Raw genomic sequence first — 27,887 nt, forward strand, 5'->3', positions numbered from 1 at the left:
TAACTGAACAATGTCTAGCATCCATAGAGACATCTTATAACCCAATAATAACTAATAAAAAAGATAAAATTTGGCTCAGTCAGTTAAGCATCTGCCTTTGTCTCCAGTCATGATCCAGGGGTCCTGGGATTGAGTCCTGCACTGGGCTCCCAGGTCAGTGGGGAGTCTGCTTCTCCCTCTGCCCTCCTCCCCTCATGCTTGCTCTCTTCTTTCTTGCAAAAATAAATAAAAACCTTTAAAAAAGATAAAATTTAAACACTTCACAAAAGAAGATACACAAAAGGCAAATAAGCACATGAAAAGATGCTGAAAGTCATTAGTCATTAGGGAAATGTAAATGAAAATCACAAGATGTTACCACACATCCATAACAATGGCTAAATTTAAAAGATCAACCGTAACAAGTTTTGATGAGACCATGGAAAAACTGGAACTCACATATGTTCTTGGTGGGAATATAAAGTGATCAACCACTGAGGACAACTTTTAGTTTCTGACAAAGTTCAATCTACATCTACCATATGATCCGATGATTCTACTCCTAGGGTTTACTAAAGAGAAATAATAGTGCATGTCCTCACCAAGACTTGTAAGCTAGTGTTCATAGCAGGTTTATTTATCATAGGCAAAAACTGGAAGCAAGCCAAATGTCCATCAACTGGTAAATGGATAAACAAATTGTTATATATCCACAACACAATGAAATATCACTCCCTGATAAGAAGAAAAAAACTACTTACACATGAAATAGTACAGATGAGTCTCAAAGTCTTTTTACTGAAAGAAACCAGACATAAAAGAGTATATGCCATATTGATTCTATGCCTATAAAATTGTAGAAAATCCATACCAAGCTGTAGAGACAAAAAGCAGATGAGAGTTTGACTAGGGTTGGGGTGAGAGGAAGACAGACTACAAAGGGGACTAGGGAAACTTCTGGAAGGGATGGAGACACTTTTTTTTTTTTGTAGATTTTTAGTTATTTACTCGTGAGAGACACACACACAGAGAGAGAGAGAGAGAGAGAGAGAGAGGCAGAGACACAGGCAGAGGGAGAAGCAGGCTCCATGCAGGGAACCAACATGGGACTAGATCCTGGGTCTCCAGGATCATTTCCTGGACTGAAGGTGGCGCTAAACCGCTGAGCCACCTGGGCGGCCCAACACTTTGTATTTTGATTGTCATGGCTGTGTTATGGATGTGAGCCCTCCAAAATGCATCAGTTGCATATTTTAAATGGATACGGTTTGTTGCATGTAAACTGCATCTCAATAAATTTGCTAAACATATTGAGGAGAAAGATAGCAGATGGATGGGGGAAGATGGGGCATCCAGAGAGGAGTACAGGAACAAAGGCTCAGAAGCATAAATGCATACATGTCTTATCTCAAAAAAATAGTTTGTAAATTCCCTGCAGGTGGCAACCCTGTCTTGTGTTATATCTATGGTCCTCTCAGTGACCAGCAATGAAGAGGGCAATGATGTTTCTGAGTTGCATGGAATTATTCAGTATTTATCCACAGGTACTTATTTAGAGAGTGTTAGATCTATTATCAGAAGACTAAATACAAAGCCCAATCATTTATCCTTCTGAGACCCCTAGAAGTCATTCTACCTCTCTACGCCTAAACTGCAAAATAAATAACAATATCTCTATAATACAGTTGTTGTAAAGGTTAAAATAATACCCATGATAGTACCTAATAATATTTCAGTACATGTTATGCATCTCCGACAAAGAGTGGGGCTTCCAAACATATTTGTTGATTGACGTGCCAACTGTTATTTGGTTGTTCATATACTCAAATCTCTTATTATCTGCATAAGTATCATCCATATCTAACGATTTTCCTAATCAGAGACACACTTCCATGTCACTTTGGTCAATGAAGCACTCCAGAAATTAGAGTTGATTTTAATATTAGGTTGAGCAGGATACAATTACCCAAGTAAATGCATTCTTTTAAAAAAATCACATAAAGCATTCCAAAATAGAAGTGACTTGGGGATTATGCATTGTTTCTAGATTTTCTATGCCACTGCTTTTGAGTAGTACAGTCAATGGAGAGCACACTATTGTTTAAACAAAAACCAAATGCACAAAAGTTAAGCAAGTGGTGGGTAAATGTGGTCCCAATCTGAAGGTTTCAGGGAGAAACTAGAAGAAACTAGAACAATGGGACAGCAAGAGCCCATGTCTACAGAAAATCAAGGGAGAAGGAGGCTCCCTAATCCAGTGTCTCAGAACAAGAAAATTGCTAGAAGATGGACTTGAAGAAATAAGTAGCCAGACACATTTAGTAAAGGAACACAGGCAGGTATCACTCTTCCCAGAAATAAAATGGATAATATAACTATACTTCCAAAGGCCGATTGATTCATATGAATGCTTGCTCCAGATGGCAAGTGATAGAGGAGAACAGCTATATTTGTTGAGAAGTTCTGGGATAGAAGATGAGCCTTGCTACTTCTCTGTGTCCTGTGGTACTCTGATGAAGAACTCTTGATGACATAGAGGAAGATGTGGGTTGCTTTTTTATTTTTTATTTTTTTTATTTTGATAAATTATTTATTGGTGTTCAATTTGCCAACATATAGAATAACACCCAGTGCTCATCCCGTCAAGTGCCCACCTCAGTGCCCGTCACCCAGTCACCCCCACCCCCCGCCCACCTCCCCTTCCACCACCCCTAGTTCGTTTCTGTGGGTTGCTTTTTAACACATTTTTGTTGGTAAACAAATTTTCTTCTTTTAATTTAGGGGTCAGCAAACTACAGCCCTTGAGCTAAGTCCACCCCGCAGTCTGTTGTACCAGAACCCGCTTGCTCCCACTCGTTGCTCTTGTCTGTGGCCGCTTTCTCACCACAATGGGAGAGTTGAGTGGTTTCAACAGAGACCACTTGGCCCACAAAGCCTAAAATATTTATGCTCTGACCCTTTACAGATAAAATGTGATGGCCTCCTGTTGTGGAAAATGCAAAGTTAGATCCAGATACCAGAATATCTGCATCGATGTTATATCCAGTACGGGGCAGCTATTCTAAAAAGCTCTCTAGAAATTGGTTTCCTCTCATGGTGTTAGTGGGATCCTATTTAAAACTGAATTCTCTCAATCTTTCCTGAAACTACTTTGCTAAGATCAGTGAAAGGCTTTTCAAATATTGCAACTCATTTCACAAGTTTATGGAAGAAATTGTGCAATGAACTTAGAGAAGTTCAGTTTCGGGGTGCCACTTAAGTAGAACCAACTATGAGGCAATTTGTGTTTCTCTGTTCTTGTCTCATCGAGGGGCAGGATTCATCTTTGGACTTCTGTCTGGCTGTGGCTAAACTCTGAGGCCCCAGAGCTCAGAAGACTGTGCTAGCGAGCCCCAGAAGACTGAGCAGACAGGAAACCTTCCATTCCTAAGACTGATTTTCAGTTTTGCTTGTTAACGTATCCCCATTTATCACCTGCCCCTTAGAATCTGGGATTCTATTTGCTTCGACTTATTCCTCTTTTGTAAATTACTGCTCTGCACTTTAACCTTAGCTCTGCTGTCACCAAACCCTTCCTGCTTATTTGAACTTCTGGTCCTGTTCCTTCCAGATAGCTCCAGGCTCATGCTATCAATAACCTAGCATGACTCTGGGTTTTTAGTCCTCCCTTGGGTTCCAGTTTAACCATGTATAAAATGGGACTGCTGTGTTTTCAGGTACTCTGCACAGATCTACTGAAGACAAATAACAAGGCCACTGCTGGAGATACAAACATTATCCTAATTTGCAAGCATAACAGATTCTCTTAATATTGATATGACTAAAGGTAATTTAAATGATGGTTGTCATCAAACTATTTCTGTATCAGTTTAAAATAGCCAATCTAGGGGCACCTGGGTGACTCAGCGGTTGAGCATCTGCCTTCGGCTCAGGTCATGATCTGTGGTCCTGGGATCGGGTCCCACATCAGGCTCCCTGAGGGGAGCCTGCTTCTCCCTCTGCTTATCTCTCTGTGTCTCTCATGAATAAATAGACCAAATCTTTAAAAAAATAAAATAGCCTATCTAGAAATTATCATAAACTTTGCAACTTAAAAATATCTTTCCTCTAAAGAGTATGGCCTCATGCTCATTCATAGAATAACCTAAAAATAGCGAAGAAATAAAAGAAAGCTACATATTCACCTGACACATGAAAAGCCCATCTGAGTATTTACAGGGACTCACAAATAACCTTCAAGAGCTTCACACAAACCCTGAAGCTCTGAGCTAATCATGGTACTTCTTAATCTTTCTTTCTTCTCTTTTTTTTCTTAAGATTTTATTTATTTATTCATGAGAGACACACAGAGAGAGGCAGAGACACAGGCAGAGGGAGAAGCAGGCTCCCTGCAGGGAGCCCAATATGGGACTCGATCCCAGGACACTGGGATCAGGGCCTGAGCCAAAGGCAGATGCTCATCCACTGAGCCGCCCAGGTGCTGTGATCTTTCGATAATAAAATACAGTTGTGGGGCAGCCCGGGTGGCTCAGCGGTTTAGCGCCGCCTTCAGTCCAGGGCGTGATCCTGGAGACCCGGGATCGAGTCCCACGTCGGGCTCCCTGCATGGAGCCTGCTTCTCCCTTTGCCTGTGTCTCTGCCTCTCTGTCTCTCGGTGTCTCTTGCGGATAAATAAATAAAATCTTTTTTAAAAAATACAGTTGTAATCTTCAAAGTGACTGTTTCTTTTTTCCATCTCTACCTAAAGGTTGTGTGTCTAGCTTAGCCTTCAGTGCTTGGCTCTCAGAGCATTGTCCCCTGGTCACTAGGGAAACAACTCTCTTCAGAAGCACTGGAAATGACAGTATTTCTAGTAATGAATGAACACCACTTTCCTTTGGTTGAACAAAATGCCTATCAGTGAAATTAACAAAAATTGTGTATGCACAGGCGTGTATTTGGGAGAAGGCACCCAAGATGGGAGTCTAATATTTATATTTATTTTTATAATTTCATAGTAAGCTAAATTTTTATTGCATCTGATTGACTACAGGAAAGCGTATAATTTCTCCACTTTCCAGACATGAGACTTTGCTTTCCATCCCTAAAACATGTACTAACATGTGACCTAATATTCTCTACTGTAAAGAGAGCAACTCACCCTACTCCCTGATCCCAAGATCAGTATTTCTTCTGCCTCAACTTCCTAGCACCCAGCCTACAGCAGTGAGCAGATCACATACTTTTGGACCCTCAAAGCAGCAATTTGGGTGTCTCCACAATACTCTATGCCTTTATTTTAGAGTCTCACTTAGACCTGTATATTGACTCAGTTCATTTACAGTTTACCTCACCCTTGATTGACTCTTTCCCCAAGCCTGATTATGTTTCAGAGAAACAGGGTCCAAGTGACACAGGGGAGCAGCTGAGGAGCAAGGACAAGACCAGGAGAAGGAACTGCCAGCCATGAAGACTAAGACTAAGAAGCAAAAAAACAAAAGAAGACTATATGAGAGTGTAGAATTCAACAATGGTCATTTCCTAAGGTGACCCTTAGCCACCAAATGGGTTAAGTACAAAATACTGTTTTAAAAGGCTAAGAAGTCTTAAGTGCTGTGATGCTTGCACTGATAGCTTTTATTCTTATAAAAATGTGCTTATATGGAGGACTTTGTTTCTTGATAAAATAGGATAGCTGAGGAATTGCTAACATAATTGAAGAGGGGCTCATTTAACACTTTTAGGTGGCTGTTATACACTTTTTTTCTCTCTTGTTCTTTCATGTAGGGTCTATACGCCCAGACAGGGCCAGACTGTGTGACTTCTGCCCCATGCATAAGCACAGTCAGGAGCTTAATGAATGTCTGGTGACAATGATGAACAAGAGCTTAATAACGGGGTCTTCTCTAAAGGCTGATTAATGGGGCCTCAAGTTAATATGTTTTTCATTCTCTCTTTGCACTCATTTTTTAGTGGGTGTAGAGAGACGACAAATTGAACATTCATTGAAAGAAAAAAGCAGAATGTTCTCTCTAGAAGTAGGTAGATAGCTTTGTTACAAGATTTGCTGACGGTTAAGGAACAGGATTTCCAAGATTTTATTCCTCTGACTCATTCTATGATGTGGACATAATCTGTCTTAGCCAACCTCCATTTCCAAGATTTTCATAACCACATTTCCCATTTGCAACACATTATGAGGATCTGCAAAGTTAAGAGATCCTTGATTCAATCAGAAACAATACTTACTACTTTTGCAATACTCCATCTATGAGCCAGAAGACCAAGAAACCTTGTCTTTCTGCTAATGGATGACAACTGTGTAGTCTTAGGCTCCCCTCTGGGATATACTGGTCTCTCATCACCTGAGTCACAAAAAAAGAAAAAGAAAAAAGCAAAGAAAACCCACCTCACCTAAACAGGATTCCCCTTATTGATTTTTTTTTTTTTTTACCATCTACTGAGCCATCATTCTTCCAGATTTAGAAGGTATAAGTGATCTTTGATTTGCCCCATCCCTACCTTCCCCAGTCCATGTTTACAAGAGTTACAAAGCCTATTGCTTTTCTGTGGACTTGTGTCTTTTATCTGTTCCTTCCCGTCCACTTTTCACTGTTGTCTTTGATGAAGTTCTTCGCCTCCTCACCTCCTGGATAACTCCAGCAGTTTCCCTTCTAGCATCCCTCTCTCCACTTTGTTCCCCCTCCAGTCCATCTGGAGTTCCATTAACAGAATACATACTCTGCTTTAAATTCTGCTTTTATTTTATCATTCCCTAACCCAAAGTCTTCATTTGCAACTTACGCCATTTCACATCTATAAGATCATGCACGTGAGAAAACCCCACAAACAGTGTAACACTAGCGAATTATTGTCATCGGCAATAATGACTCTTCCTGGCTTTGGGGATATGACATACTGTAACCCATCTTCCTTGAAGTATATAACCTGATTTGAAACTTCTGGCAAACATGCTACTTTGGGCTCTAGTTGGGTCAAGCTCAACACTGCCAACAAGCATGCCCTGCTCTTCCTTACCATGTATGTGTTCCCTCCAGAGGGAGACATGGAAGCTGCATGACAGCACAGGTGGGAGCTTTGTATATTGTGAAATAACCAGACATACATGGAATTCCCAAGAGCTCTGTTCTTGACCCTGTCTTGTTTATTTTATTAAATTCTTGGATGAAAATAGATTATATTCTTATCAAATCTTCAGGCATTACAAGTGAAGGGAAATAAAAGCTATGCCAGATGACAAGATCAAAGTTCAAAGAGAACTCCAACAAGAGGTCAAAATGAAGTTCACCAAATATGACAGAAATAAATAAGTTTTGAATGCTAGGTTCAAAACTCCAACTGAACAGGGTGGGGGAGACCTCACAGAACAATTATTTTAAAATATTTCTAGAAGAGATCAGGATGAGGGTGAGGACTAGGATGCAGGGGAATGGACTGTTTAGAAGGGAAATACAAACCAAGCCAACATGCTGACTTGTGAAGGATCTAGAGATCGCATATAGTATGTAGATTTATTCATGTTTCTCTTGAGAAGAGGACATTAAGAAAAGATGTACTATCTCTTCTTTTAGGACTATCCTAAAAAACAGACAAACAAACAAACAAAAAACAAAAATAGAGGGTAGAATGATTCCCTTCAGCAATAAAAGGAAGAAAGAACTAGACCCACTGATGAAATAAGATGTATTGAGAAGTTAACTTCTTGTGACTAAGACTGTTCAAGTATAGACTGAGTGACATCAACAGAGGAAATTTTTTTGGGGGGGAGGCATTCTTAAGAGTGCGGAGAGTGTAAAGATTGTCGATTTTTAACCTCTAAGGTATGGTATTACTCCCCCTGCACCCGTCGCTGTACAAGACCAATCATATATGCTCTCTCCAGTCAGACAGCTTGTCCTTCTCACTAGCCTGGAAACTCCTTGGAGGTAGGAATTCTGTTTTTTATCTCTGTATTCCTGGCTTCCAGCACAGTTCCCAAGGAACTAAGGTACTCAATATATTGCAGTGAATTAACTAAATTATAAATTTCTATTTAGAAAAGTCCTATCACCCTTTAAAACCCAGCATGAGTTCCCACTTTTCACAATTATTTCTCTACTCCTATAGTTTTCATATTCTGTGCCATATCGTTTGCTACAAGGTACTTCTCCACATATTTCCTTGTATACTGTTGTTTAATGAGTGCCATACCTGTCTCCCCAGCTAGACTGTCAGTTCTGAGTGAACAAAAGGATACCATTTAAAAATTAAGCCAACTACTTATCACTGTGCTCGGCACTGAACTGATTAGTGATAATGTGCTTCCTAATTGACTGCAAAGTACTCCAGAAAATTTTAATATTAAAATAATCATCTTATTATTACAAAGAGAAATATAGTGACAAAGAGAAAAATAGGAATTTTATAGTGGAGAAGCATGGTGGACACTACCTTGATCAGGTGACCAAAATGAACATTGATAGTAAGACTACATATTGACCTCACTGACCCCAATGGGATGTCATCATCTCTTCTGTGGAATTCTTGCCAAAAATAAGTAACTACAATCTAATCATCAGAAAACATTACATTTATCCAAACTGAGGGACAGTCTAAAAATATCTGACCAGTCAAAATCATTAGAAGTGTTTGGGTCATGGAAGACAAAGATTGAACAACTGTCACAAACTGAAAGAGATTGAGGAAACATGCCACTGAATGCAAGGTGGGATTCTGAGTCGGACCCTGCCGCAGAGAAAGGGCATTGGAGGTAAAAGTTGAGAAATTCTAATCGATTCTGTGGGTTAGTTAGTAGTATCACAATAATGTTGGATTTCCCAGTTTTGATCATTACACGATGGTTACAAAAATGTTAACATTAGGGAAATTTAGATGAACACTGTACTATTTTGTAAGTTTAAAATTAAATTCCTTCAAAATAGAAATCTAACTAAATCATCTTTTGGTTTTCCTCCACCATATTAACAAGAGAATAGCATCTATGCAAAGTTTATAAATTTTGAAGAGAAAATGGTCATTAGTGATAAAGAATTTGAAAATAAAGTGGTATCTAAACAACTAAAACAGCTACCTTTAATCCAAACAAACAAGGTACGCTTGATTCTCTTTATTTGCAGTAGTTACGTCTATAGAGAACCCAGAATTAGTGAATACTGAAGAACTGCTCCCAGAGGAAATACAGGGAGAGTTTCCTGCAAGCCTCTGGTCATGTTTTCATCAACTGATCAATACATAACCTTGATTTATGTGTGTTTCCGTTTAAAGATACCTTACTTAATATATATTGTTGATTCATTAACATTGAACTCACAGTCAACAGCTATAACTCATGCCTGAATGAAGCTTATCTTAACATATGTATTTTCTCCATAAGGCACATGACAGCTTCTTGTGCTCAGGAACTAGACCGCACTTTGGCATTACATGTGGGGGCCAATTTTAATGGTGAAATCATCAACAAATGTGCAAAACTACAAAAAAATGTCACACTAAGTAGATCTCGAAAAGGACACAGTAAAGCTGAGACAAGAAGGCAGGATGTCACCTTGTTTGACCTCAGCTAGGAACGTGTGAATTGGGTGACATCAATTTTTGATGCTCTGTGCATGTCTGCAAATGACCACAAAAGCACTGCCAGTATTCATTTGGGTTTACAAATCTAAATACAATTTTAGTGAGTTGGCAAATTTGAAAATATGTAATTCATAACTGGGTATTGATTGTGCCCTCAAACATATCCAGTGATTGTGAATTTTGGTACCTTTGCCTTAAGTGAATAGGAGAGTAAGTACATTATTTGCATTTGAAATGACAAATTGAATTCTCAAAAAATTAGAACGTGATTGAGGATTTGCTATTTATCAGAGCCCTGTGGAAAGAATGGGGCTTCTTCACCAAGGCTTGCCCAGTTTTAGTATCACAGTTTTCTTACAGATGGAGACAGTCCATGAAAATTTGTCTCTGTACTTTCATTCTGTGTGGGGGTGTTATGATTCTATAATCTAGTTCTGTCTTGATTACAGTCTTTTCCTCCATGCTGTCTTAGAGCCTTTCCAGTACCCTGACTTCAAGTCCAATGATATTAATTTCCTTTCATTTCCACTGTAGTCAACACTACACATGGCCACAGCCTGAACTTCATCATCATTGGGAACCACTCCACCCTCAGAAAATGTCTTCGTTTATTGCCTACCCACTCCTCACTTGTGTTGGACACATTTGACTTTTGTTTGTGACACAGAAACTCCAAAATTCCTCTGGATCTTCCCAGCTCATCACTCTCTTCTAGCTGTACTTCAACTTTATCTCCATTTAGTCAGTAACTTTTGTGATGTCATTTCAATGATGCTTTCACTAGAACCCCAGGATCTATTATCTTCTGATTTTTTTTTTACAACTTTCCATTTTCCAAACTGTGATCTTGAGTGATTGCCATTTGTTTTCCCTGCTTCCATCCCTGGTCTGCCAGATATTGCTGTAAAAATGCACAAAAGCATACTGCTTAAGTCCAAAATAAATTCATTTACTTAATCAACCTTCAGCAAGTTGCTTTTTTTTTTTTTTTTTTTTTTGCTGTCCTTATTCTGATTCATCTACTGTCAGATTCCAATTGCACAGGCAGGATATGCCAAATATTCTCTCCTTTCTACACATGTTGCCAATGCTGTAGTTCAGACTGATACAGGGATCACCTGAGTCTATGGTAATAAGTTCTTAACTAGTCTTCCCACATTCCGTCCTGTCCACTTTATACACTAGAGAATCATCTTAAAGTAGACAGTTAATCAACCTACCTGCTCCCCATAGCTACCTGGAAAAACTCCAAACACCTTTACATGACATTCAAATCCCTCTATGAACAGATTTCAGATTACTTGTAAAAGTTTTTTCTTCTTTCTACTTTGTCTAAGCCAAAATGGACTATTTCCATTCCCAAATAGGTCCTAATTCTTGCTAATCAGGCAGGCCCCTTCTTCATGCTTCTCCCTTTATCAGGAATATTTTGTCCCCAATCTCTCTTCCTCAAAATCTGACCCATTCTTCAAGCCCCAGCTCAAAAATGCCTCTTTCTTGAAATCTCCTTTAATTCTGAAATTGGAAATTCCCTCTTCCTCTGATTTGTTGTAGCACTTTGGAATTGTATTTAATGCATTTGTATTTGTGAAGTAATCATTTTGTAATTATTTTATTCCCTTTGCTACATTTCAAGATCTTCAGGGACAGAAATATCAAATCTATCTTGCCTTTACCACAGCACCTATATATATGCTCAGTAAAGTAGTATTTAACAACTGAGTGAAAGGCTATGATATACATATATATATATATATATACATATATATATATACATGTATACATATATATAACAGATAAAATTGAACAAGCACAACACATTGTTAATGGCTCATATTATTAATGTTAATTATTGATTAATTACTGATATTTATTGATAAATAATTGAAAAATTGAAAGAGACATAGAGGAGAAGAGAACAAAAGAGCAGTAAATTAACAATTATTTGATAAAGTGAAGTGAAATTGATTGGGAAACCAATGAGTGGTTGACTATTGTAACATTAACTCTCTGGGCAGGGCTGTACTGAAATCCTTTCAGAGCGAGAGATGTATTTATTTTGTTCCTGGGATTCAAAACTGAAAGATAACATATGAATAAAATGTATTCAATGAATTTTTAAATTGTACAGACATTGCTAGACACACTTGATACTATAATAGTACATCACTTAATTGGAAGGACTTTTTAATTTTGGTAAATGAATAAAGGAGCTCAGTACTTATTGTTTATTCCATTTGCACATTGAATACTAATGAAATGAATCACCATCATTACTATCACTATCATCATAAAATATATTCCTCAGTTTAAAACACTTCAAAAACCATAGTAGAAATGTGGCTCAGTAGGAACCTACGACAACTGTGGAAGCTTAGTCACATCAAAGCAAAGCCATTCATCATCTTCATGACTGTGATGGTTTTATTTACACTCAATAAGCAATGCAGAAAAAGGTAGATTTCATGAAGGGAACTACCCAGTAAGTTTCACCCCATTGCAGGGAAATCGCATGTGAGTAATACAACTTAGTCAATTCTGTTCTGATAAGCATTAAAATATTTATCTTTGGGCCTTATTCTATGCATTCACGGTTGGATTTCTGGGAACTCCCAATATCCTAAGAAAACTTTTCAAAAGCCAAGCCTCAACAGCGTCCTATTTTCACTTGGCTGTTAAATCTATTTCGGATCCAATCTTGTGCCCTGAAACAATAGCAGAATGAAAGGGAAAAGGCCCATAGATGCTAGAGAATGCAATACAGAATTTAAACGTGGGGTGCAAATGTTAGCAGAGTTTCACATTTCCTAAATCACAGGCCTGTCAAAATTGTTTACTGAAAGAAAATCTGGTTCAAGTGAGCCAACACTTATTAAGCAACTATTATGTGTCAGCTTGGGAATAAAAGGATGATTGAAATGGTGTCCGTCCCATCAAAGAATTCACTACAGCTCTCAGTAAAACAGACATGTGTAACACTCATATAATGATATGCTAGCTGTTTGAACAAAGTGTTATGTGAGCACAAAAGGAAGAGCTGCCTGAGGGAGGTGAGCGGTAAACAGAAAAGGAGAAGGTGACCTTTGAGCTAGACTTTGGGAGGACACAAACAGTCAAAACAAACGTATCCTCAACCATGAACCTGGCCCTCAGTGGGGATCTAAGTTTTAGGGTAATTTCAAAGCATGAGCTATGAAAGTAATTTGAGATGAAAGATAAATCATGGTGGAATGTGATGAGACACCAAACTGAGATAAGTTAGTAAAATGAGCTATGTTCAGGAGAGTAATATTTTCACTTAAACCTTAAGATAGCAGGATGAGGAATATATGCTATTTCATATTGAATTTATTGTGGAAGGACTTTTTAAGAGATGTTTTCACTTGACACAGTGGGGGCTGGGAGTGACTTACTGGAACTTGTAGCATCTACTATAAGAGAGCCCATAGAAAAATTATCATCTTTTAAGAAATGCTTTAGTTTAAGGATAAGCAACATAATCAATTGTGCACTAAGTTACAGCATGTCAGAAAGTAATGCATTGTATTTATATGGCCTTTCTCCTTAGTGCTGAACTAAAATGGACTTTCAAATGATTAATCAGGACTGGGGAAGCAGAAAGCACAATAGAAGGGACTGATCATCAAGCCCCCAGACAGAACCCCTCATTACTACAATTTTTATCAGAAAGGATCAGCATCCAGACACTTCCTCTGAAAATAAATGGCCTGAAGCTCACCCAATTGGCTTAGGAACACAATTCATGGGTAATACTAGGGTTTCATCATCTGCCTTCTTATTTGGTATCTCTTAACCATATTCTTTTAACCTGAGAAGTTCTAAGTCCTCTGGAAGTAAGATCTCTTGACTGTCCCTATATTTATTTTTAAGGAGACCCAATTTTGTGTATGGACCCATGTTGTGTATGTATGATTAAAAAAAAAATCAGCAACAATAAAACCACTTGATTTTTAGTCCCAGACAGAAAATTCAAAGTATCACCTGATGTAAAAAGCATAAAATATTTATACAACACAGAGGGGGGAGAAAAGGCCTCCTTAAAAATGTCTTTGCCAACATGATCCCGAGGAAACAATTTTTTATTAAAAAATTGAGATTCCTCCCAATGCTTCATTTGTCTCGATAAATGTAGCCCAAGGCACAAAAACACATTCTTAATAAAGTTGAAATGCACAGTGATTATGCTTTATCATGCTTGTATTTTTCTAGCAATTTTTTATTTTTCTATCATTCCCAACATTTTTAATTTCCCATGTGCCTAGGATAGAATGTAAAATTAAAACAACAATTAAACCAAATCTCCATTGAAGAGCTTTCTTGATAAGTACGGCAAAGGTTTACTGATTTAACAGGACAACATGTTTATAATTTGCTGGTGGCAGAAAAATAATTCACTACTGGGGAATTCTGACATCTAAAATCTACATATTGAGTTGCTGGAAGGGAACTAGAGGGAATGTCTATGATTTTAATTTACTTATCCTATTTAGAAAAAAAAAAGTCACTTGAGTCATTCTGGCTCACTTTCCTTAGCATTAGTCATACTGCATTTCCTTAAGCCTGTGAATGTGTTTCTATGTAAATAAACTATGTAGTTCACTTGGGGATAAAAGTCATAGTATTTAGAGATTATAAAGACCTATTAGATCATCCGGTCTGGCCCACAAGAGATAGTCCCTAGATAGGGAACGTAACTGTTGATCTTTGCCAAGAGGCCAAGAAGAAACAGTTGGCAAAAGTATTTTCCACGCCTTTTAAAAATTTTAACTTATCTAATAGTGCTTTGGTCACTTCCCAAGTGGACGAGTCAAATTATCATTAAACAGTTTCACTTATCAGGGAGACACAAAGCTTAACTTATCTGAGTTGACAATGTTCCAACTGCCTCCATTTGTTGAAGAAATGATCTTGTTTGCAAAATATGAACAGTAAGGCATCTGCTCTTTGAACTAGCCAGGCAGTTTCCTTTCTGTAAAGAAGAAAGTCGAAAGGCAAGTCCTTCTTAACTTTCTCCTAATCTATTTTCACAAGTTTCAGAGCAAGAAGATATTAAAACACGGATTTGCTCAAAGTAGGAAACAAATACATAAAATACACCACCATATGGTAGCAACTTAATAGTTTACAAATCAAAGTGTTTTCCGTTTCCAGTTTGGCACATTTCATGACACTAGGAGTGATTTTGAAATTTAAAGTTATGAAGAGGTTTGGCATTATGGTAAAAGTTAAAAAGCAAATCAGTAATATGAACCTGAAAGAATTACTGAAGATACCTATTCTGGTAACCATTCTCTTTATCCTGCAGTTCTTAAATCCTTATTTCTGACACTCCCTATATGTTCCCTCCACCCAGATTATATTCAGAAAACTGTCAATGCTACTCTTTAGTATTGACACCATTTCTATGGAGAAAGCCATACAAATAAATACGTTAAAAAATAGCACAAAGGAAAACTAATGAATAGCAGAGGGTGAGTAGGTAATGTAAAAGGAAAATAAGATCTAAACATTTTAAGTAGAATTATTTCTTGTCTCCTAAACACAATTCAACCTAACCCATGATGTAAATCTTCTATTTTTAATGGAGTTAGCATTTCCAGAGTGGGTTTGATATTTGTGTTGTGGAAGATTATATTCTATTATAAATGCTGTTTTAAAAAATAGTGTGGTCCTTGACTTCTTGAAGTCTATATCCTAAGCCTATAAAAAATTTGAGCATTTCAGAGGACCTCAGTAAGTCTCTCCATGTGCGCTGAGCATAAACTGTGAGCTAAGCCCTCTGCAGGTGTTGTAAAGAATTATAAAGGAGGTATTAGATATGGTCCCTGCCCTTCCAGAGCTTACAGTATTATGGAAAAGATACATATCTACTCCCCCATCCCTCATCTCCCACACAGAATGGAAAGTGAGTGACTAACTTCTGTTATGTAGCTTATATTAACTTTAGCTAGAAAATCAGAATCCAGACAAGAAAGTAGCACATTCAGATGAGGAAACTGAGAGAAGTTCAGTGAAAGGATTATTTGCAAAGATTGGGCAGGTTAAGATAGGCATTAAAATGCATAAATATGCAAGTACTACTAATGGCTGGGGAAAGTCATTACCAAGCCTAGGCCTGAGGGAACAAGAAGGGATGGATGAAACTAGAGAGAGAACAAGAGTCGTCAGAGTGGCCATCGTCTTCAGTAGGGAATGAAGCCAGATCCAACCCATGGTGGGCAGGAAGATGGTCAGGGGGATTAAGTACCAGACCTCTATCTCCACTTTCCCTTGGGTCTCCTGCTGGTGCCCTCCCTTGGCCAAACACATTAAGAAGTCGGAGGATAAAAAGAGACTGTTGAGGCAGCCCTTGAAGATCCATCCCTGAGAGCACAGTACACGATGGAAAAAGGTAGAGGGAAGATCTGACAAGGCAGAGGACAGCCAATGGAGGTGGCTAAGATTAGAACCACACAAGTTAAAAAAAAAAAAAAAAAAAAAAAAGAACCACACAAGTTCACAGGATAACATATGTGCTATATTCAGAACTAAATATTTTGGTAGATTGGTTAATAAGAGTAGGGTTTAATTTGCAACAGCATATTTTGGCACTTTTCCATTAGATGAGATCACAGTCAATATTAATTTGAGTTTCCAACTTAAGCCATAGGACACAAATGGTAAACTCTGGTTTAACTAGCATTCCACCAAGCTGAGGCCTACAATTGGCACTTCTACATATCACCTACTTATACAACATAAATTTAGCTGTGTAGTGCTGATCGTGAAGCATAAGGTAATTTCAAAGCATGAGCTACGAGAGTAATCGAGATTAGAGATAAATCATAGGTAGAATGTGTGCTGAGCCACCAAATAACTTCTAAATCTTAAAGAAATATTACATTGTATTCAGAACAATTTTAGCTTTAAGCAAAATATAATCTTTATCTTTTAAACTGGATGTTCATGTCTATTGCATATGATTTAAAAAACCCTATTGATTAACCAGAAAACTCTGCTTCTTGGTTATAAAAGGTAATAAAAAGTTTACTCTCCTCCTCAACCCCAACGAAAGTTTACTTCCCATAAATTCATTTTGTACCTTTCTGTTCAGTCTTTGGGGATCTATTCTCCTTGAATTATGCTTGATTTAATATGTGTTTTGCATATTCGTTCCAGTATTTTAGCAGCACTTCATTACTCAATAATAAAAAGATACAAATAGATTAAAAGACTTTTAAACCTTTAGAGGATTCAGAGCACACATCATGAGTGCCCCATTTATGTTTTGAAGTTGCTTATTAGCAGTTGACTAAAAGCGGCATATTGCTATAACACTGCAGCCTCACCATTAGGCATGATCTGCCCCGATTTGGAATTCAAGCTATGATTTGAATTCTATACATTTTATTCAAGATTAAAAATGGCAACCGCAGAACACTTGGGGCCTTATTCGCTAAACAATGAGTCATTCTGGAATTCCTTTCCCTCCTTCCTGGACTTGGTGAACTTTTATACATGAAATTTGGCTGCCCTTGATGCAACTGAATCAACAATTAGAGTACTAGTATTGCAATGTATCAGCTTGGCTGGGAAACAGGTCTAAAAATTTCCAGTTCGATGTAAAAGCTGAATGCTCATGCCGCTCTTTCCCTCCACACCATCCCCCCACATCAAAGCCAGTGTAGTCATCTGACCAGACTGAGTGGTAATCAATAACATATACCCTCCAAATGTTCCAAAGACCATATATAACACAGAACATTTGATAATTATTTGGTGCATCTAAACTCTGCAGATAGCCCCTCAAATGGATTCCTGAGCCAGAATTTTTTTTTTTACCATCAAGTGAAAAGTCTTTCAATCCTCAAGAAATGAAGCATTCTAATTTTAGCTTCTGATGACAATTCACAAACTATAAAATTTCTTCTTAAAAGTTCTATAGGGTTCTCATTAGAAGGAGATTGCTTTTCCTTCTTTTGCATTCTCTTTTTATTATATCTATAGGAGACAATAAATGCTAACTAAACTTATTACTGTGATCATTTTATAATGTGTGTAAATAAACCATTATGCTATATGCCTTCAACTTATACAGTGCTGTATGTCAATTATATCTCAATAAAACTGGGGAATGAATGATTCTATAGGAATAAGAAGTAACCTTGACTAAGACTGCCCTGAAGGACACTCTCAAGTGAATGGAAAATAAGACCATAAAGAATACGCTTCCATTTGATCTTTATAAGGCCATACAAAATGTACAGTCTACTTTTGGGTAATTTTCAAGTGAAATCTCAGCATAATTATAATATGCTGACTTTTTTTTTGCCTTGGTTCCTTTTCATAAGTGTATCAGTGCACAATCTATCTGAAGCACACAACAGATAAAGGCAAGATGCACAAAGGTAGGATAAGAAAGAAAGAGGCAGCTATGTCTTCATATAGCTCTTTGGCCACATCTTCGAGAAGACGCCATCAAGTCTCTTATCCTGATTTTGTATCTTGAAAGGCTAAACCTCACACTCCCCTGCCAGAACTGGAACTATTTACTAAAGCAACAGAAAGAAAATGGAGGAAACAGAATTTCCCACCTAGAGGAGTTTCAAGCCCTATCACACATGATGCCGCATGAACCTCCCCCCACCAACCCTTCCTTAATGCACCATATAGAGAGGGCTCTCTTGTTGTAAAGGTGTCATATATATTTTCTCTTCACTCAAAGCTTCCTGAATAAAGAGAGATCTATTTGTCTCCATGGTGTTTTCGCCATTAACAGTATCAGAGCTGCAGGAACACAATGGGAGATGTGTTTTCCGTTAACCTCTTGACTCAGAGATGTCCTGATGCTAAACGTTATTGCATTTTGCATTAGCACAGAACAGTGGGAGTTCTGTGACTGATGTAAAAGGGTTGAGAAGGGCCACAGAAGCTCTCGTGTGCCCCATACTGCATTTGGTGGTGGAGTATGAAGCACATAATTTGTGTTTAGAAAGAGCACAAACAGGAACCAGGGGAGGAGGTAGTGAATTTCACGTATCTGCCATACCCCCTTCTGTCCACCACTGAGACAACCTTTACTGGAAAATGATATCCAGTGCTTTAACATACCCTGTTCTTAGACACTAACTAAGCAGAAAGTAATTTACTTTTCTTTATTACCCCAGTGATCTACAAACCATGGAAGGACCAAGAGGATTAATAGTCATGGTTTTCTTAAGCTACTTTTTCCATTGTTTTAATGTGGCCTTCAGTGTTGGCAGCTCATTGTAGTAACCATAACTGCAAACCATTGCCATTGTGCTCGTGTCCCTTTGACAGCATCGAGGAAGGACTGGGAATATCTTCCACCATGTTATAAAACAAAAGGATATGGAGGCTAAGAAGATTCTAGTCACTGCCATCCAAGATTTCTGAATGACAGTCCCAGAATTGTAGAATATTCTACAGTAGAGGTACCTCAAACATGATCTGGTCTAGTCCATGGGTTTATATATTTGGACACCAACAATCAGAAAGTTTAAATGAGCTGAGTATGGCAGAGCCAGGTTTGATATCTGCACTCATGCCCCTGGATGAATTCTCTTTAGATGTGCTATTCAAGGATGCTTCTGTGGAACGAATGGTCACTGTAAACAGAAAAATCTTCAGGACTGCATTCAATGTCGGTGTCCCTATTTCTAAGGTGCAACTTTCATAGGGCTGCATCTTGGGTTCTATGTTGGTGAAAAGAACTAAGATATTTTTAAAAGATAAGCTTTGTGACTACAATTAGAGGGGAAATTGCTGTACTTATCTAAAGATGGAAAGCTGTCTCCAAATTTCTTACCCTCAGCTTAAAAGTCTGGACATCCTGGGATTCAGAAGCATTTGATCATGTAGAACTTTGCTACCCAAGAGTGTGTTCTACATACCAACAGTATCAGCTTCACTTAAGAGTTGGTTAGAAGTGTAGAATTTCAAGCCTAAATCCAGCCTACTAAATTAGAATCTGTATTTTAACAAGATCTCAGGGGATTCATATTAACTAAAGTTTGCTAACCACTATTGAAAGGAAGCTTTCAATGGAACTTGGAAGTATAACTGTTAGAGAAATAGACTGTAAAGACCACCAGAGGTTGGTCCTACTCAGAAAAGAAAAACAAATATTTCAGTGTGTTAGAATTTAGAAGGCAAGAAATGAAGGGAAAATAGTACAATGGGATAAGAAAGGTAATGAGGTAGATGTATTGCAGTTCAAACTTGTACTAAGTATTTAGTATTTATATATACTTAGTTGAATAAGAAAATCTTGATTTATTCATTTCTTCCTGGGTCTTCAGAAAGCTCAGAGAAGACACTGAACCAAAGCCAACTTTGAGAAGGCTAGGGTTTGTCCTTCGGGGAATATCTTTGGAAGTACATACTTACCCAGGACAAGAAGAGGATCAATGGTGTTAATCACATACCAGTTAAACGTCTCCACTGATACACAAAGTCAAAGTCAGAAAGATTTTGATGCATGCAAATAAAGAAGTACAAATGACCTGTCATCAGGAAAGTTTATAAACTCACTAGTCTAACTGGACAGAGTCTCCTTAAATTGTGTCAGTGAAATATCCCTTGATTGATGAAGAAGGCCAAGATGTCAGCAACACATTTCTGTTCTGAAGTTGATCAGTGTGCTAGAAAATAGCTGGATTAAATTACCAGATTCCAAAAAATTAAAGTAACATTTGCACTATCCAGTTAGATATTCTAATTTCTTGATGATATTTTAAAATATAGCATGTTGCACCTCTTTACTTTTTCCTTTTAGATTTTAAAATTAACTTTCAGAAGATACTAGGGTTGTTTGTATGGTACTATAGTGTAGTAGTGTAGTTAGGGTTTCTGGGACTGAGAATGATTATCAGATGTAAAATTCAGTGAAGAGTTCCCTTGAGAAAAGAGAACACATACTCACCAAAAATGAAGATAAGAAATGGCTCATCTTGAAGAATACTTTACCCATCCTGTACTGCCCTAACTGACATTAAGATGTGTCTAAAGTGGCTTCCAACATAATTCATTTTCCTTGCAATTTCCAAACTTTGCCCTACCATGGGTTACTGGCTGAAAAAACACAACACTATGATCTCCTTGACACCACAGCCATTCTGAAAGCAAAGAGGGCATTATGTAAAATCTAGTGGATACAACCTTATTACCTGGTCAGTATAAATCCAATCATATGAAAGTCAGCTTGTTTTCAAGGCATGACCCCCAAAACTACTTGGCCCTTGGGAACCATAGCTGTATGAAACCACTCTAGTTTATGCCACTGTGAGGAAAGGATCTTATTGTCTTGTACAGTAAGATAACTTGATTTAAAAAAAAAAAAGCTTTATAAGATGTATAAACAGTACTAAGTAGGTCCTTATATGTCAAGTGGCTACAGATGTTTAATACACAAACTCTAAGCCAACACAGATATAGGTAATAACTGTGTTTCATGTCAAACTCATAATAAATGTGACAAAGTAATGGCAATATTTTCTAGAGCAAGGCCAAAGGCCTTTCAAAGGATGAATGAGTGAACTAAAAAATGAAGACTGTACAGGAGTCTTAGAATTGCTCCTACTTCTACTGTAGACTTTCAGGGTAGCCTAAAACTAACACTGAGCCTCTAGCTGTGCTTTATCATCAAGCTGGGGCTACTTATTCTTGAACCTCTTAGTAACAAAACAATCACCAAAATTCACTATTAAAATGTTTGAGCATGAAGTCAAAATGGTGACATTGGTATCTCATCTTTTTTAATGTAGTTGTTCGAGAGAGAAAGATAGCATGTGAGCGAGCTACAGCTAAAATGTGCAAAACCATTCTCTTTTATATATGTTGTATATTAAAATGCCAGTAAGTGATCACATGGATTAAATAACCTCATTAAGTACCTCTGACTACCTTTTTGCATTTTCTAGTGAAAGCATCTAGGCTTGGAGCAACCCCATCCTAACCAACAGACTTGGATTCTAGTGCTGCTTTGCCACTTACATACTCTGGGTAGATTGTGAAAGTTCACTCTGAGGCAGGCAAAATGTTCATCATTCATGACACTGATTATCACCATGAAATGACTGAGGCTTGTGTCTTATTTATTCAATCCCCACATTATTAACATTCTGGACTCTTGGCATCTTCCCACAGAAATCGGTTGGAACACACCTTATTTTCAGGGATATGCATAACATTCACACAAAGACCAGCTTAGCCCCAAATACAAAACGTGAATTCTCTTGATCTTGGGCGCTTCCAGGATGGAAGGTGCACAATTGCTTTCAATTTGATGAACTCCAAGAAAGTGCAACGTGATTGCAAAAATGGTCACAATGTGTTGTGTGTTCCTGAGTTTCTGCCCTTCGCCAAGAAACCTGTACTGCCTCCTAGTCTGGCTCCAGGCTGGGTCATGTGACTTCCTTTGACCAATGAGGTATTAGCAAACATAAAACAATCAGAAGCTTGCAATATACTCAAGCCGTTTGGCTCCTTCTTGTTCTTGCTCCTCTACCTTTACTGTGAGAACATGCTAGGAACAGCCTGTTGGAAGATGGGCCATGTGGAAGAGAACTGAATTACCTCAGTCATCTTAGTGACCCTGCCCTACAGCTGACAGAATGAATGAAACCAGGCAATACCAGAAAAACTGCCCAGTCTAAATCACTGACCCACAGACTCACAATCTAAACATGTTTATTGTATGTCACTAGGGTTTTGTGTTATTTATTATGCAGCATTATTGTGACAATAAATAACTGATAAGCTGAATCCCTCAAAGTCTTATGTTTTTGGTAAAACAAAATCCAACCCAAAGAAACAGAACATGAAAATACAGCATGGGTACAAGAATTAAACAAAACCTGAATACTAAAATGCCAGTATAATAACTGTACCCAATCTTACCTTTCATAGGCTTCCCTAGAAAAAAAGGCCAGGAGGAATCATGATCGTTCTCGGCATGTTGCTTTGTGCAAGACCCAAGGAAAGCTAGGAGGCTGTACAGTTATCTCCCTTGATGTAATTCTAAACTATACAACCTACTACCTCAACCTGGGAACATGCAGTCACAATGGCTGGAAAGCTACCATTTCTTAAGCAATGAAATTACAAGTTAGTCTTATAATTGTGCTTGGTGCTGTCACCAATTTGGGCCATTCATAAGAGACAACACATCAAAGGGTCTGACAGTAGAGAAAGTAACACAAAAATCTTGGCTTGAGATTACTGTGCATACAAGAAAGGAGGAAGTACTAAGAGTTGGTCTTCTTGATATCATTTATGCATCAAAATTATGGTAATGTTATATAATGGCATTTATTCTGATCAGACTAATGCCCTCTGGTATCTGTTAACAGAATACAAAAGTAGACCAATATTTAAACTTGAAGAACTGAAAAAAAAATTAGGAAAACAAATGTTTCTATTGTGAAAGTGAAAAACCAGAATATCTAGAGGATCAATACATAACGGAAAAGAGCTTCAGCTACAACACGGTGAAAAGTTACAGGAAACAGGATTATGAGCAAAGAAGAGGTAGACAGTTAATATAGAAGCTATGTTGAACATTCACTCAACAGTATTTACCATAATATTACATAATTTACATATGTATAAAGTGGCCCTCCTTCCAGAGTTGACTGTTTCAGCCCCCTCTTTTTTTTTTTAATAAATTCTGTCCCCAGTAGTTTATTTAGCAATGTATAAAATTGTGAGTCTGTATTTTTTTTCTTTATAAAGGAATCCAGTAGATTTCTCGATTTGCTTTTAATTTTTAAACTGAGTCTTTATATTCAGTCCCAGTTTGGTGCTGGAGCAGCAGACAGATACAAGCTTGATGACTTCCTATCTCCATGTGAACTCGTGTTTCATCAGGTTTTTATTTCTCCATGAGGACTCCTCTCTGGTCTATAGATGGCCACCTCGCCTCATCACTTAGCTAGTCCCTGGTTTTGCCTGGTAAAGCCTGTTCCATAAAGGGGCTGGGCCCAGACATATAGAGATGGAAGAGTGTCTAAGCACATGGGGAATAAAAGAGTGATAGCTCTACGGTGCTGATTATGCTAAAAAAAAAATCCAAATGCTGTAGAGTTGGTGTTTCAAGATGTTGCTCCACTAACCTGGAAAGGGATCATTTTCCCAATTTTTCCAACCCTATTCCCTGACGCAGATATCATGGAGTAGGGCTGCTTTTTTTGAGAAGGCTGCCTCTCTTGGATCAGTGCTACCTGGGAAAGACTGAGAAGTTAGATTTATCAAGCAAACTCCCATTCATCCTTCAAGACTCAATTCAAAGAACTCTTCCTCTGATCATTTATAATTTCATATACACATTTATAATTTAACCCTAACACTATTGCATTATAATTTATCTGTCTCTTTTATTATACCTTGAACTATCTGAAGATGGGACTGTACTATTCACCATTGCAAATTTAATCCTACCTGCATGTCTACTACCTGGCACAAAGGAGAGACTTAAAAATATGTTCGTTGTATGAAAGGAAAAGCGTGTGAATGGATGGGTAAAGTGGGAGTATAAATGAATCTAAAGGTAAAGGCCAGGTGATTTTTATTTTTATGTCATGTCTCTTGTCCTTCTTATATTGTAACTTCATAATATGGTAAAAAAAAAAAATCACAGAATGGCTGAATTCAATTTGTCAAGTTTGCTTTAAGCCCTGGATCTTATATGGAAATTCAAGAAGTAACTGTGAGTCCCCTGCCTCTAGGTATTCAATTATGTATACGATTTAATATTCACTAGGACACTAGAAGAAAATGTAAGTCATTGTCTTTCCTTTGCATTTGGACTTCTTTTGTTTTACTTGCACTGACCACTTACTTGATTCTGTAAACACCTTCAAGACATAGCTTTATGAATGGAAAACAAGGCAATGGAAGGGCTGGTAAGAGTCAGCCAAACAAGACAGAACAAAGACCGTATAAGTTTTAATGTCCTAGAATGCTAGTCTATTAGTCTAAACGTATAGCTTGTAGAGCTTTTAAATATTCAGAAGTAGAAAAATTCATCTTCTTCTAGGGGGTCAAAGACAGAAAGATGTTGTTGTTAGAATACTAATGGTTTTCAATACCCTACTCTTTTGGTTGTGTGAATTTCCTTGTTTATTTACACTGATTTTAGCCCATTATCATGTATTAGTGCAATTATGGCTCATTACATAATTAGTGTAAATATTTGTAGGCATGCAATAACAACATGCAATTATGATATGGAGTGATGTCATAAAAAGTCTTATTAAAAGAAGGAAGTAAAAAATAAAATAAGTAGCATTTAGAGAAGAACAGTAGTTATACATCTTGAGGTACAGAGTATCTATGGCACTCTTTAAATTTAAAAAATAGATTCCAAAGGTATTCTGGATCCATGTATACAGACTCTCGGTGTGTTAACCTTGAGGTCTGAAGAGCTAACAGCACCAGTCCCTCCAAATGAAATGAGGATGAACCTCAAACAATACCATAAGTGTCTGAGATGATGGAAGAGGAGGGACTCTTCATGAGTAAACAATTCTGTATTAATTAGATATTTGGAAGCTGGGCAACTGTTAGGAGTAAAGCATGTGATTCATTAAAATAGGGATCAATATAACTGGCACACAATATTACAAAGGTGTTCCTAACTAGATAACCTTTTTTTTTTTAAGTCAGAGTCACATCTTCACTGTTTCATGAAGTACTGAATACAGTTAGCCCCATAAAAGTTTGTTGGATGAATGAGGAAAGGAATCTCATCATTTTTCTAGTCATATGGCTATCCCAAAAGAAATAAGGAGCTTTATTTTAACTTTATTGAGCACTGTGTTAGGTGTTGATAAATCTTTGAAATTTCTAAAGAGTCATTCCTATTGACTTCTCTGTAAAATTTCAGTACTATTTCAGGCATAAGAAGCTTTAAAAAATCTTAATTAGAGAGGCTAGGGAACATTAGATGAGGTTAAATATGATAGCAGACAAAGATGCATAGGACCTAACAGATACCAGTGAATTATTGGTAAACACATTGAAAAATAAGGAATCATATTAAATTAAAATTTAAGGTTAATTATTCCTTGTACATACCATTTTCTTCCCATGTAGAAAAATCCACTTATTAACTTTGGAATAAAAACAAGAAACTCGTTTAAAACTAAATATCGGCTCCTCCCGCTGCTCCCCCCCGCCCTCGCCATCTCTGGCGAGGGTTGAATTGTTTTATCAAATGCAATTCTTGGAATAAGAATTATAACTTTATGTTTAAAAAAAACTAAACTACATCCTGGTGTTACAGCTTAATAAATGTATTTTGATAGTAATGATTTGAAGATTTTAATAAAACTATTTAATACTCATTCTCTCTACACTTCTATGCAATAATGACTAGTGAAATATAGTTTTAGAGTCTTTCTGGGGAAGACCTGAAATTATTTTACTTTCTGCAGCCTCCCAAAGAATATTTGGTCCACTCTGAGGGAGACCCAAAGGAATAATTAATATCTACAGAACCATTCATTCATGGACATGGAAGGAGGAAAAAACACTGAATTGCATCATCATGTAAAATGTTTAATATCCTGTTTCTTGTGGCCAGGGTCCAGGGGCTTTGGGTTTTCCACTAGAATATTTTCTAGTCAGAGGAATCAAATAATAATATCTCAAGTCTTAGAAATTTTGAAAAGATTGACTGCTCTACATAATCTTTTTTCTTGGGGTAATGCGTTTTAAAAACCTCCTTTAAAGGAACAACCTGGCAGTCACCTCATGGCCATCCTGTAGTCCTTCTGGTATCTCTGTACAGGGACTATAGGCAGGCAGCCCAACGTCCCCTTGTATTCATGAACAACATTGGTCCCACTAGTAACACACTTTAATGGCAGTTGAAAGGGAGGATGAGCAGAGACATGATTTTGCCTTTATCAAATATAAGTATTTATCCAGGGAAGGTGCAAGTTTAATTTGCCAGCAGCTTATCCATTCTAAGTCAACCACTTCAAAGAGGTAGGTAAAACCAACCAAGTAGATTATTTGCTTAATGGGTAGATCAAGGCCTTGGGAAAACAATTATACATGATATACACCAGTGAGGACAATCTTTCTCTTCTGGATGTCGTGTTCTATCATTCCGTAATAAAGTAATAATTTCTTGGCAAGCTGGCAGTTGAAGTCACAACCCTTCTCAATGCCATGCCAAGCAAACACAAAGGATATACACCATATCCTCCAGATAGGGTATTTGCAGAACTTTTTATTCTCCCCCTTAAACGTATCTTATTTATATCTAGACTTTCCCAATTCCAACATACAACTCATTTTTATCTACTTAACAGAAGAAAGAGTTTTACTATCCCAGAACAGTGTGGTTCTTAAGAGAAAAGTGCATTTATTGAAATAAAATGTAATCATTTGAATTTCAAACATTTTGCTAATGGTAACTCAGTAACTGCTTCATATTGACTCTTCTGGTTAGAAGAGTGCACACACACACAAAAAAATTAAAAATTAAAAAAAAAATCTTAAGGGAATTCCTGGCACTGTGTTTGACCAGAAGGGGATGCAAAAGTTTAAGAGTCATCCAAATCTGATCAACTTTTCACCCTGGGTTCTGTTTACAGACTCCTCAGCTCACATTGTTGGAATGAGACAAATATAGCCATCTACTTTTGCTTTGATCTGAAGTCAGTTTGGCTTTCCAATCCTGGCACAATGGTGACATTTAAGAGGCAAGGGGATAAAATTATTTTCATTCCAGCCTCTTAAACATGTGAAGACTTACAATACAACTCTGGCCAAATATGAAGTTAGACCTCAAGGGGCAATTTCGTTTTTTTTTTATAACAAGTTCTTTTTCTTACAGTGCTGGCTCTTTACAGAAGTATGAAGACTTCTATGCATCCATTCCCCCAGTTAATTTTATTTTTAAAGGTAAGAACTGATTTGAGAACAATGGGTGAGGAAGAACTGCCATAAGGTACAACAAACCAGGGTGAGATGGGTCTCCTACGTGACCTTTTGTCAATTTCAAAAAAAAAAAAAAAAAAAAAATCACAGTTAACTTTCAAAACAATTAGTCAGGCCTACAGAAAATAAAACAGACCCTTGTTCAGGTATCTATTTACTCATCACTCCACAGTAAGCTGTCTGAGTCACCCAAATTCTTGCTGCCTCACCTGTGAGCCCTGTCTTAATTTGAGAGCTGAGAATAGTTACAAGAGCTAAGGGAATTGAGGGTGAGCTTATAAATTAGTCATTGAAGAGTCCCATCCATCTCGGAACAAAAGGTCTCCTTCCTCCGTACCAGCCCTTCTTCCCATTTCTACCAC

The 27,887-nt window shown here is 37.5% G+C and overlaps 1 long non-coding RNA gene across 1 annotated transcript in view; it reads right to left on the bottom strand.

Moving 5' to 3' along the window:
• LOC144311431 (uncharacterized) overlaps positions 1-27,887 on the bottom strand; it is a 354,863-nt gene that overhangs the window by 120,732 nt on the left and 206,244 nt on the right. The window lies entirely within an intron of this gene.

This window comes from Canis aureus, chromosome 3 (assembly GCF_053574225.1).
Source record: "Canis aureus isolate CA01 chromosome 3, VMU_Caureus_v.1.0, whole genome shotgun sequence".
Lineage (NCBI taxonomy): Eukaryota > Metazoa > Chordata > Mammalia > Carnivora > Canidae > Canis > Canis aureus.